Here is a 13,386-nt window from a genome sequence, read left to right as displayed (position 1 = left end):
AGGTTAGCAGTGCATCGTCTGCTGAGCACAGCGCACTCTAGCGGGCTGTGCAGCTCGACAGAACTGGAGTGCACCTCGTTCACTTCTTATTTAGATTTCAACCTAGTCAGACGCACTTTCATAATCGGCCCTCAGCCAGTTGTGTAAAGTTTGCATTGATTCTCTGAGGAGGGCCCATCAGGCGTAGTCCCTGAGAATATGTTGTATTAGTTCACGGTATTCCATGTTACGAGATTGTCAGTTCATAGCCGCAGCTACAGTCCTACTAACTACTGAACATAAGTAATTTCATTGTACTATGTACAGGGCTATTACAAATGATTGAAGCGATTTCACAAATTCACTGTAGCTCCATTCATTGACATATGGTCACGACACACTACAGATATGTAGAAAAACTCATGAAGTTTTGTTCGGCTGAAGCCGCACTTCAGGTTTCTGCTGCCAGAGTGCTCGAGAGCGCAGTGAGACAAAATGGCGACAGGAGCCGAGAAAGCGTATGTCGTGCTTGAAATGCACTCACATCAGTCGGTCATCACAGTGCAACGACACTTCAGGACGAAGTTCAACAAAGATCCACCAACTGCTAACTCCATTCGGCGATGGTATGCGCAGTTTAAAGCTTCTGGATGCCTCTGTAAGGGGAAATCAACAGGTCGGCCTGCAGTGAGCGAAGAAACGGTTGAACGCGTGAGGGCAAGTTTCACGCGTAGCCCGCGAAGTCGATGAATAAAGCAAGCAGGGAGCTAAACGTACCACAGCCGACAGTTTGGAAACTCTTACGGAAAAGGCTAAAGCAGAAGCCTTACCGTTTACAATTGCTACAAGCCCTGACACCCGATGACAAAGTCAAACGCTTTGAATTTTCGGTGCGGTTGCAACAGCTCATGGAAGAGGATGCGTTCAGTCCGAAACTTGTTTTCAGTGATGAAGCAACATTTTTTCTTAATGATGAAGTGAACAGACGCAATGTGCGAATCTGGGCGGTAGAGAATCCTCACACATTCGTGCAGCAAATTCGCAATTCACCAAAAGTTAACGTGTTTTGTACAATCTCACGGTTTAAAGTTTACGGCCCCTTTTTCTTCTGCAAAAAAAACGTTACAGGACACGTGTATCTGGACATGCTGGAAAATTGGCTCATGCCACAACTGGAGACTGACAGCGCCGACTTCATCTTTCAACAGGATGGTGCTCCACCGCACTTCCATCATGATGTTCGGCATTTCTTAAACAGGAGATTGGAAAACCGATGGATCGGTAGTGGTGGAGATCATGATCAGCAATTCATGTCATGGCCTCCACGCTCTCCCGACTTAACCCCATGTGATTTCTTTCTGTGGGGTTATGTGAAAGATTCAGTGTTTAAACCTCCTCTACCAAGAAACGTGCCAGAACTGCGAGCTCGCATCAACGATGCTTTCGAACTCATTGATGGGGACATGCTGCGCCGAGTGTGGGAGGAACTTGATTATCGGCTTGATGTCTGCCGAATCACTAAAGGGGCACATATCGAACATTTGTGAATGCCTAAAAAAACTTTTTGAGTTTTTGAATGTGTGTTCAAAGCATTGTGAAAATATCTCAAATAATAAAGTTATTGTAGAGCTGTGAAATCGCTTCAATCATTTGTAATAACCCTGTATTTCTTGAATAATAATCCTTCTCTCTAACAGTGTGCCGTACCGCATATTATTGCAACCTGGACTCCTTCAGCTCCTATCAACTCAGCCTCCTACTTATTTGCATTTAGTAAGGAGGTGAAAACACCCACGCGTTTTGTGCCTCTAAACCGTGAGACACTATACTATTGAGATTATTTGTTAATTGATAAGAAGCTGATATCTATACAGATGTCATTGGTGATCTTGCAGCTCTCAATGAATGAAGTTATAATGAAATCTAGACCTTTCGCTGCTTACAGGTGTTGATAAATGTAAATGGGGACAGTTGAAAAATGTGTGCCCCGACCGGGACTCGAACCAGGGACCTCCTACTTGCATGGCAGACGCTCTAACCGACTGAGCCACCGAGGACACAGACGATAGTGTGACTGCAGGGACTTATCTCTGGCACACTCCCCGTGAGACCCACACTTCCAACTTTCTATCCACACACTACATTTGTAGTGCCCCTGCCCACCGTACTCATCATTTGTGGTAGCCAAGCTACCGAATCACGTAAGAGTTCAAGGAATGTGAATGCATCCGCACTGAAGATGATCATTGGCCAGTAAGCCTTACCTATATGAAGCTCGTCTCTGTACAGATATCTTTGGTGATCTTGCAGCTCTTGAAGAATGAAGTTACTGTTGCCAGTATTTTGTCTAATATGCTGTAGCCCTTCCTCTATTTTTGTCCTATGCCAAAGTAAATCTTTCATGTTAAAAATGACTGTTGAAATTCCCACCACAAACGTCCCTGTATTAACCGCCTGTATCAACTTCTGTGAGATAACTTCCTCATCTTTTTTCTGCACTTAGTACACTCAGTTACCTGTATACAATGTCATTCCAACGGCACATTCAATATCATATTTACTCAATTTAATGAAAATTCATCTCTCAGTGCAAATAAATCGTCAAAATTGTGAGAGCAGAATTATTCAGATGGTGAAATTCCGAGCACTTCTGACAGGCACGCGTGAAGGTAGAAAGAACTACTACTAGGAACTGTGTGAGACCCTTCCTGACCGAGGAATGAGGAACAGCAAAGGAGAGGCCGGTCACTGAGATGCCAGGTGGAGACGAATCGACCAGTCATCGCGGAGAATGTAGACGAGCATAGCTTTGGTCTAGAGATAACAGATAGACAGTGAGAGAAGTAAAGATGAATTAATAGAGAGAGAAACTGAATAAGCAGTGCAGTTACAAACTAGGAGGAAAGTGGAAGAGGAAATGGGGGAACCACAAGGAAGAGTAAGAGGGTGGGCTGGTAGAAGGGAGGATGAAAGTAAAAAGGAAGTACTCGAGTAGATAAGTTCTACCAACGAAAACAGTTGGGAGGACTGTAACAAGAGATTCAGTCCAGAAGAATGTCAATGGGAGAGGGGGGTGGGTGGAAATGTCAGAGGAAGAGTTCTCGCCTCCAGAGTTGAGGGAAGCTAGAATCGGGGGATGTAGCTGCAGTCGGTCCTCGAGTCCCTTACATCGTGCAACCGTGACGGGTGCCTTGAGACGAACAGTTCTTCTACAGTCATTTGTGCACTCGGACAGTTTACTGGTGGTCACACATATACAAAACACTGTGTAGCACACACGAGACGGTGGTTTTACAAGTTGCCCTGCCTTCGATATTGTAGGATTTACGAGTGGCGGGGACAGAGGAGATAGTAACGGGTGGATGGACGTGTCACGTTTTACAGTGGGTACGACTGCAGCATCAGAAACCTCGGGCAAGGAATAATGGTCTGGAAATGTCACAATTTGGTAAAGATGTTACACAAGTTAGGAAGATGGCAATGCTGCAGGGAGGATATCAGGGACGGAGGCTCTCATCCTGCGGCTCGGCACCTGCAATTACGCATCTCTGTTTCTGTTCTTCCATCCCCAGATATGCACCTTGGCAAAGTCAGTCTACGTGTAGTCCTGTCACCTTGACGCTCATTTCTTCCTTCTGGGAGGGAGGGGGGGGGGGGGGGGGGTGTTTGCTGCTGTCTTATTTTCAGTTTCTCTTGAGTACCGCATAACATCCATCATCCTCTGCAGATGTTTTAACTTGTTCTCCGTGGTGTGACAAATTTTAACTATACGTCTCTTGTTTGTGTAGGTCCTTGTTATTTGTGATGATATGTACCACAACCTTCTGCTTCTCTTGCAGATTCACAAATATTTACTTGAAATCCTTTTATGTTGTTTATATTCTGTTCCGTCATGATTTGCATTGGATCCATATGTAATCACTCATTGTAAATAAATGTATCTTTTTTTTTTTTATGTCTTGGTATGCAAAATGGGCTCTACCCTTACTCTCATAACACTGACTCATATAATTATCACTGGACGAAAGAGCACCTAGATAAGTGACGAAGATGACACCCTAAAATGTGCATTCTATGTCTCGAGCTAATGTGACACTTTAGCCTTAGAACTGGACATTGGTAAACACGCTGAATAATTTTAATTTACAGTGAGTCCCATGTCCATTCATCAGCTTCCATTGGCTAGTATATTTCTTCAAGACTGCTTATGCCTGCTACCTTGCTACCATGAACGGGATTTCATCATCTGCACCAGACACAGCTGTAGAGAGACCGTCACTCTCATGAAGTTATAATTGTCGACAAACTTCTGGACGCACTTCACACCAGGTTCGTCTTTCGAGAGTATCTACTGAAGTTTGTTAACTATGATAAGTTCTCAAAGAGAACTTCAAATTGCTGGTGTTGATGAAGTTCATCACCTGTGTTGTGTGTGCGTGTGTGTGTGCGTGTAGTGGGGGCGGGGAAAGCCTGGGGGGAGGGGGACTGGCAGTGTTCGACAATCCTACAGTAGATTTATGGAAATACATGGAACCAGATTTCCATGCACAGGTTGTGCAATTCCTGTTAATTATTGGCCGGTGGTTTGTTGGTGTAGACCTGGCATCAAATAGTGTCCCAGATGTGTTCCAGCAGGTCCAGATCAGGAGAAATGGTGACTGAGGCATCAGAGTGAGTTCACGATCATGCTCCTCAAACCACTTTAGCAAAATTCTGTTTTGTGGCACAGACAGTTATCCTACTGGCAGATGCTGTTGTCTTCGGGGAAGACACGTTTGAAGGGATGCAGCTGTTTCGCAATAAAGTTGACATCAACATAGGAAAATGGGAGGCAGGAGGGTCGTCTGCTCGAGAGCCCACGTTCGACAATGTGTGCCGAACGGTGTGCTCCAAAACATCTGTGCCTGCATCGGCACTGTATTCTGTCAACAGATCTGCTGCACGTCGGTGTCTTTCGCGTTTTACAGAGCGGGCAAATTTCCAACCTCCGCATCCTTTGACGAGGCACGATAACCGACACCTTGCCGCCTATTTGCAGTTCTTCCACTCTTCGACCACTGCTCACAACAGTATCGTGTGAACGGCAGACCAGCTTCGCAATTTCTGAGACATTCACTTCCGAGTGCCGGGCCGTAACTATCTGCCACTTGTCAATGTCATTCACGTAGGTGTATTTCGCCACAGGGCACGAATCGTAGCTAGATCGATACGCCCTTAGTCTCTGTTCGAAATAAATACTTTCCTTACCGTGCCAGAAGCCAGCAGGGTCACCAGGTGGCATTTAAACTCGTGGTGGGCATAATATTTGGCTCGTCAGTGTATGTAAGTGAGTGTGACGGATACGAGAACATTACCTGCAGGAAGTACAGTTGCTTTGCAGACGAAAATTCCTTTACATTTTTGCTCGAGCCATCGGTTCGATCAGTAATTCACTGCAAAAGTTTGTAATTTACAGGAACAACCTTTTGTAGGTGACTGTGGCCAGAAAAAGTAGTCAGAAGCTGCACGGGAGACTTCCAGTTCGTAACGATGACGTATGACGCATACATCCGCGAAAAAGTATGCCGCATCTGTTTGACACCAGCTGCTGAGTAGCTCCGCCAGCTGAACCTTGAGGAAATGTGGTGTTCCCAAAGTTACGACTTTCTCTCACTCGGTTTGTGACTGGAACATTTTATGTGTTTCGGAACAAATGTAGTGTACTTTGTTTCAAAATCTCTATAATGAGATCATTTCAAATGTGAATCATTTACTTTTACATTCTTCCGATTTGTCATTCGCCAACTAAAAGCAAAAGTAGTGACAGCATTGTAAATGCCAGAGTTTTTTGCGAAAAATGTTGCGTAACTTTTCGGTTTCTTCACACTCTGCTGTACAATATTTGCATTTTCCCAACCCACCAAAACGTCACCCCATCCTCAGAACAGATGGGTCGTGTCGTCCTGGGGTACAACTACTGGAATTTCATCTTCCAAAAGTAATATTGACGAAACCATTCTGTCTCTTTATACGCTCAAAAGTTGATAACAATAAGCCTACAGTAACATATAACTAAAAAATATGATGAAAGAAATTAACAATAAAGTTATAGTAACAGTAGATGAATTTTCATGTTTAATGCATGAGCTGGATGAAAAGCTAGAGAAATAAATAGGAGTATAAAAATGGCACAAAGTGCCTCTGATGCACTAAATAGACAACCAATGTGGCTGTAAATGGAAGAGTAGTACGAGGGCTATTCTGACTTATTTATAAAACCAATGCCTGTACAAATACAATTGCTTGACAACTAGTCACCTTCAAAAAAGTAGCTCCATTCGCGCCAATATACCTTTTCTATAAGGGTGGCTTAAAAAGTTCCCCGAAGGGAATAGAACAAAAATACTTACATCACTGAAACTTTTTTTAATTTTTCATTGTAGTCTCCTTATAGATTAATGCACTTGGTCCAACAACGTTCCAGCGCCTTGATCCCATCTCGAAAATAAGTTTCCTCCAGGCCTGCAAAATAGTTGTCAACTCTGGCTATCAATTCTTCATCTGAAGGAGCCATATCAGGTAAACAAGGCGGGTGTTGCAACGATTCGTACCTTAGTTCATCTAATTTTGCCACAGCAATAGTACTCGTGTGTGGGCATGCACCGTCTTGATGGAAAATGTCTTTCTTCCTTGCTAAACCTGGCCTTTTTTTGTGGATCTTTTGTTGCAATTGGTCCAGGAGGTTAGCATAGTATTCTTGAGTAATTGTTTGCCACGAGGGGGGGGGGGGGGGGGGTATAATCTAGAAACAGAATCCCCTTTGCATCCCATAACACTGATGCCATGGCCATTTCTGCCAAAGGAAGTGCTTTCTTTGGTGGTGCAGAATCAGCATGTTTCCACTGCTTTGACTGTTGTTTTGTCTCTGGGGTATAGTAGTGCACCCAAGTTTCATCTGTGGTGACAAATTGGTGCAAAAAATCTTCTTCATTTCTCCTAAAACGGGCCAAACATTGTTCCAGTACGTCCATTCTCGTTCTTTTTTGATCCAGCATCAAGAGTCGAGGCACCCCATCTTGCAGACAAGTTTGTCATTTCTAATTCTTCAGTTAAAATTTGATACGACCTTTTAGATGACATCTGGGAAGTGTGAGCAATTTCGCGTACTTTCAATTGGCGATCTTCCACAACAATTTTGTGCACTTTTGCATCGATTTCTAGAGCAGTGACACATCTTGACAGACCACTGCACGGATCGTCATCTAATCTCTCTCGACCAAATTTATTTCATTTGTCCACTCGGTAACAGTTGAATAAGAAGGAGCAAAGTCCCCCCAGTGGATTCTGGAAATCACTTAATCACTGCTCGAATCTAAATTTTTTTTCCATCTTTGCTAATCACTATGCGGGAACAACAACAGAGCCATGTCACCGCCACAGCTCTCTTCCAAGAGCAGTGATGTGGCATGTGTTTACAGGCTACAGTCCAATGAATATCACGTAAACAACTCATTGCGCTAGTGCTGACCTCTCGTGGTGGTTCCGAGAACTTTTCAAACCGCCCTCATAATACCGCTACAACTGCTGGAACTGTCATCAGAAAGTCACTTTCAGTTTGGTGCTCAGCTCCTGGGTCGAATTCTGTGTAATGTCTTCCCTGTTCTGAAGTCTAGTCTCTTTCAGAGTATTTTTCAGTTTAGGAAAAGCCAGAAGTCACTCAGTTCTAGGTCACGGGAATAGGGAGGCTGGCAAACTGTAGCCATGTCACGTTTGTGCAAAAAGTCCGAATTATTTGAGAACGACAAGTGGGTGCGTTGTCGTTGTAGAGGTGCCGACTGTTCGGAACCCACTACTCCGGCCATTTACGTCTCACCGCTTCACGGGGTCAACACAGAAACCCTAGGTAGTACTCGTTATTGACAGTATCAGCTTCTGTGGTGTACTTGTGAGGGAGCAATAACGACGGTCAAGACGACTTTCCCACTGCTGCGGACCTGCCTCACTTTTTGGGTCTCAGGGATGACGGATGCTTCCGTCGTGATGACTGGAACTCTGTTTCTGGGTTTTATCTGTAATCACAGAAGTCACTGCCAGTGATCACTGTGTTAAGAAAGTCAGGATTAATGTTAAAGTATCCACACCCTGTGCCATCTCGGAATGAAGTCGTCGTTTCTGCTCACTCGTTAGCAACTTCGGCAGAAATTTAGCTGAGAACCTCCTGACGTCAAAATATTGTGTTAAAAATGGAACGAATGGATCTGATACTAATTTTAAACTCGTCTGAAAGTTCTTCGACCGTCATTCGTCTATCCAGCTCCACCGAGGTTCTTACGTTGTGAATAATGACCTCATTTGTGGATGTCGAGGAACCTGAAAGTGCTTCACTCTTCACTGATGAGCGGCTGCCTTCAAATTAGTGGTAGCAACTCTCTCTCCGTGTGGTCCCTATTGCTCTGTCCCAAAACACTTACCGAATCTTGCAGATTGTTTCAACTCGATAATTGCCAAGTGTAAAACAAAACTGGGTGCAATAACACTGTTCCACTTTTTCTGTCATTTTGCCACATCACAAAATCTGACATTCACTTGCCGACGGCTAGCCGGCGACCGGCTGTTTCTGCAGCCGTCAAAAAAAGAAATTGGGCAGGCACACTGTGTATGTCTACAAACAAAGAGAGCACGGGGGCTCCGATACCACTGTCAGTTCTGACAATTCAAAAAATAGTGTCGTACTTTTTTGAACAGCCCTCGTATTAGCACTGTGGCATTGACGCAGGGACTTCTTAATGCTTCAACGATTTGAAATATGACACTGACACGATGAGCAATGGAGAAACAGTGTGTTAGGGGAACTGACTGACAGACCAGGGAACAGGCTCTGGAAATTAAACAAGGGAAATGGACGGTGAAGGCTGCGAAGACGTCTGTTACTGGATTCGAGAGATTATAAACTAACAAAAGTTGGGCAGAGAGCATTACAAAATTAGCAGGAGGAGTACAGATGAGTTTAGCTGAAGAACGTGGTGTGTGAAAAAAACTGTGGGAGGCCATCATCTTGTGCGAGATTCCAAATGGCTGCGACTGCCGCTGCTGCTTCTCGTGATCGTATGACGCACAGAGAGAAAAAACGTCAAAAACAGCAATTACTTTCAGAATCACACCACGACAGGGACTACCGACACAAAATTGGCCGAACGGGTAGCAAACGTGCGGCGACATCGTCCCGAGTGGCTGCCACTTTATGATACTCGATCAACTGCCAGTGGCAGCGAAGAACACTGCTGTAATCTCATTTTCTCTTTCACTTTCACACGTGGCTCGAATCCGCGGAACATTTTATAAGGCGGCAAAGGAACACTGTTTGTACCTGACATTTTCTAGGTTTGTCACTGTGTTTCTTTACGATTTTTGTAAACAGAACAATTCACTTACAACAGTCACAGCAGCTTGTGGCCAATGCAGAAATCAATAATGATATAAATGTGGTCAACAGAAGAAGAAACAGATGGTGACGTACCTGCTGGAGATCCGGCAGCGGGCGCAGCTCGTTCGGAGACCTGGGGCCGGGAGGACGGACCTGCCCGCGCAGACGAGCGCGGTCGAAAGGAGCCGAGACCTTGGGGCTGCCAGCAGGATTTGGTGTTGAAGAGTTGGGAGGTCCACACGGATTATTTGGCACGTGACCCACTTCCAATGCAGTCGTCTGTCCTCTTTTCTTTTGGGTATTGTGGTGTAGTAATACGCGATTCACTGAAACACAGACGTTACACTTTACCCTTTTGTAGTTTCAGAATTCTATTACTATGGGATGTTTCCTTGTAGCACTGTTCTGCACTTCTCTTGTACAAATGCAGATGGTGATGAAATGTGAGTATGTGGCCAACACCCCTCCCCCTCTGAGAGAGAGAGAGAGAGAGAGAGAGAGAGAGAGAGAGAGAGATGCACAGAAAAAGAGAACTTTCAGAATTACCAAATTAGCCACTGACTGGAATAAACATTACTTGTGTGTTGTGTGTGGGTGTGTGCTTTGTGTGTAATCTATAGCCCTGAAGAAGCATTCATCAAAAAGCTTGCAAGGCAAGTCTTGTTAATGTTCCTGTGGTAACACAGTAGAAATTCTCTTAGTGAGTTCTTACCTCTACTTAGATTCCAGCAGGGTCTTCCATTACCATATTACACAATGAATATGTTATCAGATTCAAGCAATTCCACAAAGGCCTGCCCAGAAAGAAACCTCCATAAGACTGTAAGTAAAATACTGGAATAATTAAAGTGTATTTAATCTACGAATCTTGAAGCTGTAACTTTGTTTTACTTCTCTACATGACCACTGTTCCACTTGAGACTGCAGCAAGTTCTTCGAGTTCACCATAAGATGCAAGGAGTTAGGGACTGAGCTATGTCTGCCAGGCAGTGTGTGGACAAACATCATTATGTAAAAGTACAATACTGGTTGCCAAAAAAACAAGTGGTATCCTAACTGTTTACTCACAAGTGTCTGATTGTTGACAGTCTGGTGTGGCAACAGAAAATGGCAAAAAGAAAGCTGAAGTTTTAAATTTTGCATTTACAAAATCATTCACACAGGGAGATCGTACAAACATACTGTTGACTGATCATCACACAGATGTTGTGGCATAGAGACGCAACTGAAAGAGTTGAAAACTAATAAGACATCAGATCTAGACAGAATTCCAATTCGGTTTTACAGAGCATACTCTACGGCACTGGCGCCTTACTCGGCTCACATTTATCATGAAACTCTCACCCGGCACAAAGTCCTGAGTGACAGGAAAAAAGAGCAGGTGACTCCTGTGTATGAGAAGGGTAAGAGAACAAACCCGCAACATTACAGACCAATATCCCAAACCGTCCACTTGTTGCAAGATTCTCTAACATTTTCTGAGCTCGAATACAATAAATTTCCTTGAGACAGGAAAGCTCCTGTCCACAAATCAGCACAGACTCGGAAAGCATTGCTCACGTGAAACTCGCTCCCCCTTTTCTCACACCATATCCTGCAAGACACGAATGGAGGGCAACAGGCAGATTCCACATTCCTAGATTTCTGGAAAGTGTGTTCCACTGGAGACTGTTCACGATGGTCTGGGCGTACGTATTAAGATTCCTAAATATATGAGTAGCTCAGAGACTTCTTATCTAGTAGTCCAGAGTGTTCGTCAGAGATGAGGGAATCATCAGGAGTGCTCTAGGGAAGTGCGAGAGGATCAATCAAAAATGATCTGACAGGCACGACGAGCAGCAATCTACGAGTCTTTGGTGATGACACTGTAGTGTATGTGAAAGCGTCATCATTGAGTCACTGTATGAGAATACCAGATGATTTAGACTGGATATCTGTTTGGTGTGATGAATGGTAGATTTCTCTAAACATTTAAAGATGTTAATTAATGAAGATGTGCAGGAAAAAACAACTCTGTAATTTTTTAATGCAATATTAGTGGTTCGTTGCTCGACACAGTCACATCAGCTAAATGTCCAGATGTAACCTTCAAAGTGATTTGAAATGGAACGAACATGTAAGAATGGTAGTAGGTATTGTGAGTGATCGATTTCGGTTCATTGGCAGAATCTTAGGAAAGTGTACCTCATAAAGACACCGGCTTGCAGAACTCTAATGTGACCCATCCTCGAGTACTGCTCAAGTGCCTAGGTCCCCGACATGTCAGATCACGAGATGGCATCGAAACAATTCCGAGGTGAGATGCTTTATTTGTTACCGGTAGGTTCGATCGACAAGTGAGTATTACAAAGATGCTCTGTGAACTCGAATGACAATCCCTGGAAGGAAGATGACGTTCTTTTCGCACAGCATTAGTGGGAAAATTTAGAGAATTGGCATTTGCAGCTCACTGCAGAATGATTCTGCTGCCATCAACTTACATTTCATCTGAGTAGTTGAACAGGAACATATAGATTCTCGTTTTTCCTGTGATCTATTTGTGAATGGAACAGGAAAATAAATGGCTAGTAGTAATACAAGGTACTCTCTGCCATGCATTGTATGGTAGCTTCAGGATTTTTTTGTTAATTTTCTATTCCAATTTGTTGCTGTCTACAAACACAGAGGGTCACTTCTGCCGCCATCATCATCAACATTCATCTTTTCCGTTTCTGACAAATGACCCCATTAATGCCCTCCACCTTGATTAGTCACATTTAGTCCACATACTGTACAAAGGTCACAATGAATGTCAGCAGCTATTAGATCATTTGCCACTAAAAACAGAGCAAAATTTTCATTTGTCAGGGTTTTTTTTTTTTTTTTTAATTGAAATGCATATTTTCAAAGCTACTTTAGGTAAAAAAGAATCGAGGTGGATTTCCACTGTCACACTGCCTACTGAACTGCTCTACTCGCCACTACTTCCCATGCTGCATGAAAACATTATCGACTGTTCTGATGTGTAATACATTAACTACTGTTTGGTTTTGGTTCAAGCACATTTACCTCGTATTAAAAAAATTCACTACCTGGTGCAAAAATTTTTGCAGATCTCGCAGGGATTATTTGGCAGTTGACACCTCTCCTGTTCCACTCACAGGTGGACAGAGGGAAAATGATTGGGTGTTTGCTTCTACACGAGTCCTGACCTCCCTCACTTTTTTGCTCGTACGAGGTAACTGCCGGAGCGGGCAAAATCGTTCTGCAGTCTTGTCACAAAACTGCTTATCTCAGCTCTCTGAAAGTAGTTTCATTAAAAGATCATCTTCTTCCCTCCAAGGATTCACATCTAAGCCGACAGAGCATTTCCGTAACATTCTTACACTGACCGGACCGCCCAGTAGCAGATGCAACGATGTGCCTTCGAAAGGCTACCACACTTTCGTTTAATGTGACCCAGTGAGGATCCCAAATACTCCACCGGTATTCGAGAGGGGATTGCAAAGGGGTTCTGTACGCCAGACCTCTTTTGTAGGCACCGATACTATTTCCTAGAGCTCATCTGCCGAACTGCAGTCCGCCATTCGCGTTCACTGCTACTCACTTCTAGTGCTCTTTCTTTGTCGGTTCACGACACCTGCTTCAACTGATGTGACCGAATCGTACTACATACCATTACTATTGTATTTGTACATTACAGAAAGGTTCTAGTAGCTGGGCATATAATTTACCTGCTTCTTAGCACCTTTCTGCTTACGAGCCTTACATTCGGAACGTTAGGTCTACCCCAGAAGCTGTCACCTGAATTCACCCTCCCTCCTCCTCCCCTCCAGTTTGGTGGCTGGTGGGTGTCCAGTGATGTAATGGCTGTGCTGGACGTGTGCATTTGGGTACAAGTGAGGGTGAGAAATAGAGGGGCTGATATTAGGAAAACAGCAACATCGTAGACCAAAAGGCTAGTGCAGTTTTCTGACACATTCTACTGAAGTTTTCTACATGAAAATCTCAAATCACCACGAATT

General features: G+C 43.9%; 1 non-coding gene across 1 annotated transcript; it reads right to left on the bottom strand.

Annotated features, from left to right (window-relative positions):
* Positions 1-1,962: 1,962 nt before the first annotated feature.
* On the bottom strand, positions 1,963-2,036 carry Trnaa-ugc. The gene has a single exon. It is a non-coding gene; the product is annotated as a tRNA-Ala (tRNA).
* Between the last annotated feature and the right edge of the window lie 11,350 nt (positions 2,037-13,386).

The sequence above is a fragment of the Schistocerca americana genome, chromosome 10, assembly GCF_021461395.2.
Source record: "Schistocerca americana isolate TAMUIC-IGC-003095 chromosome 10, iqSchAmer2.1, whole genome shotgun sequence".
Lineage (NCBI taxonomy): Eukaryota > Metazoa > Arthropoda > Insecta > Orthoptera > Acrididae > Schistocerca > Schistocerca americana.
This window is presented reverse-complemented; position numbering and strand designations above follow the sequence as displayed.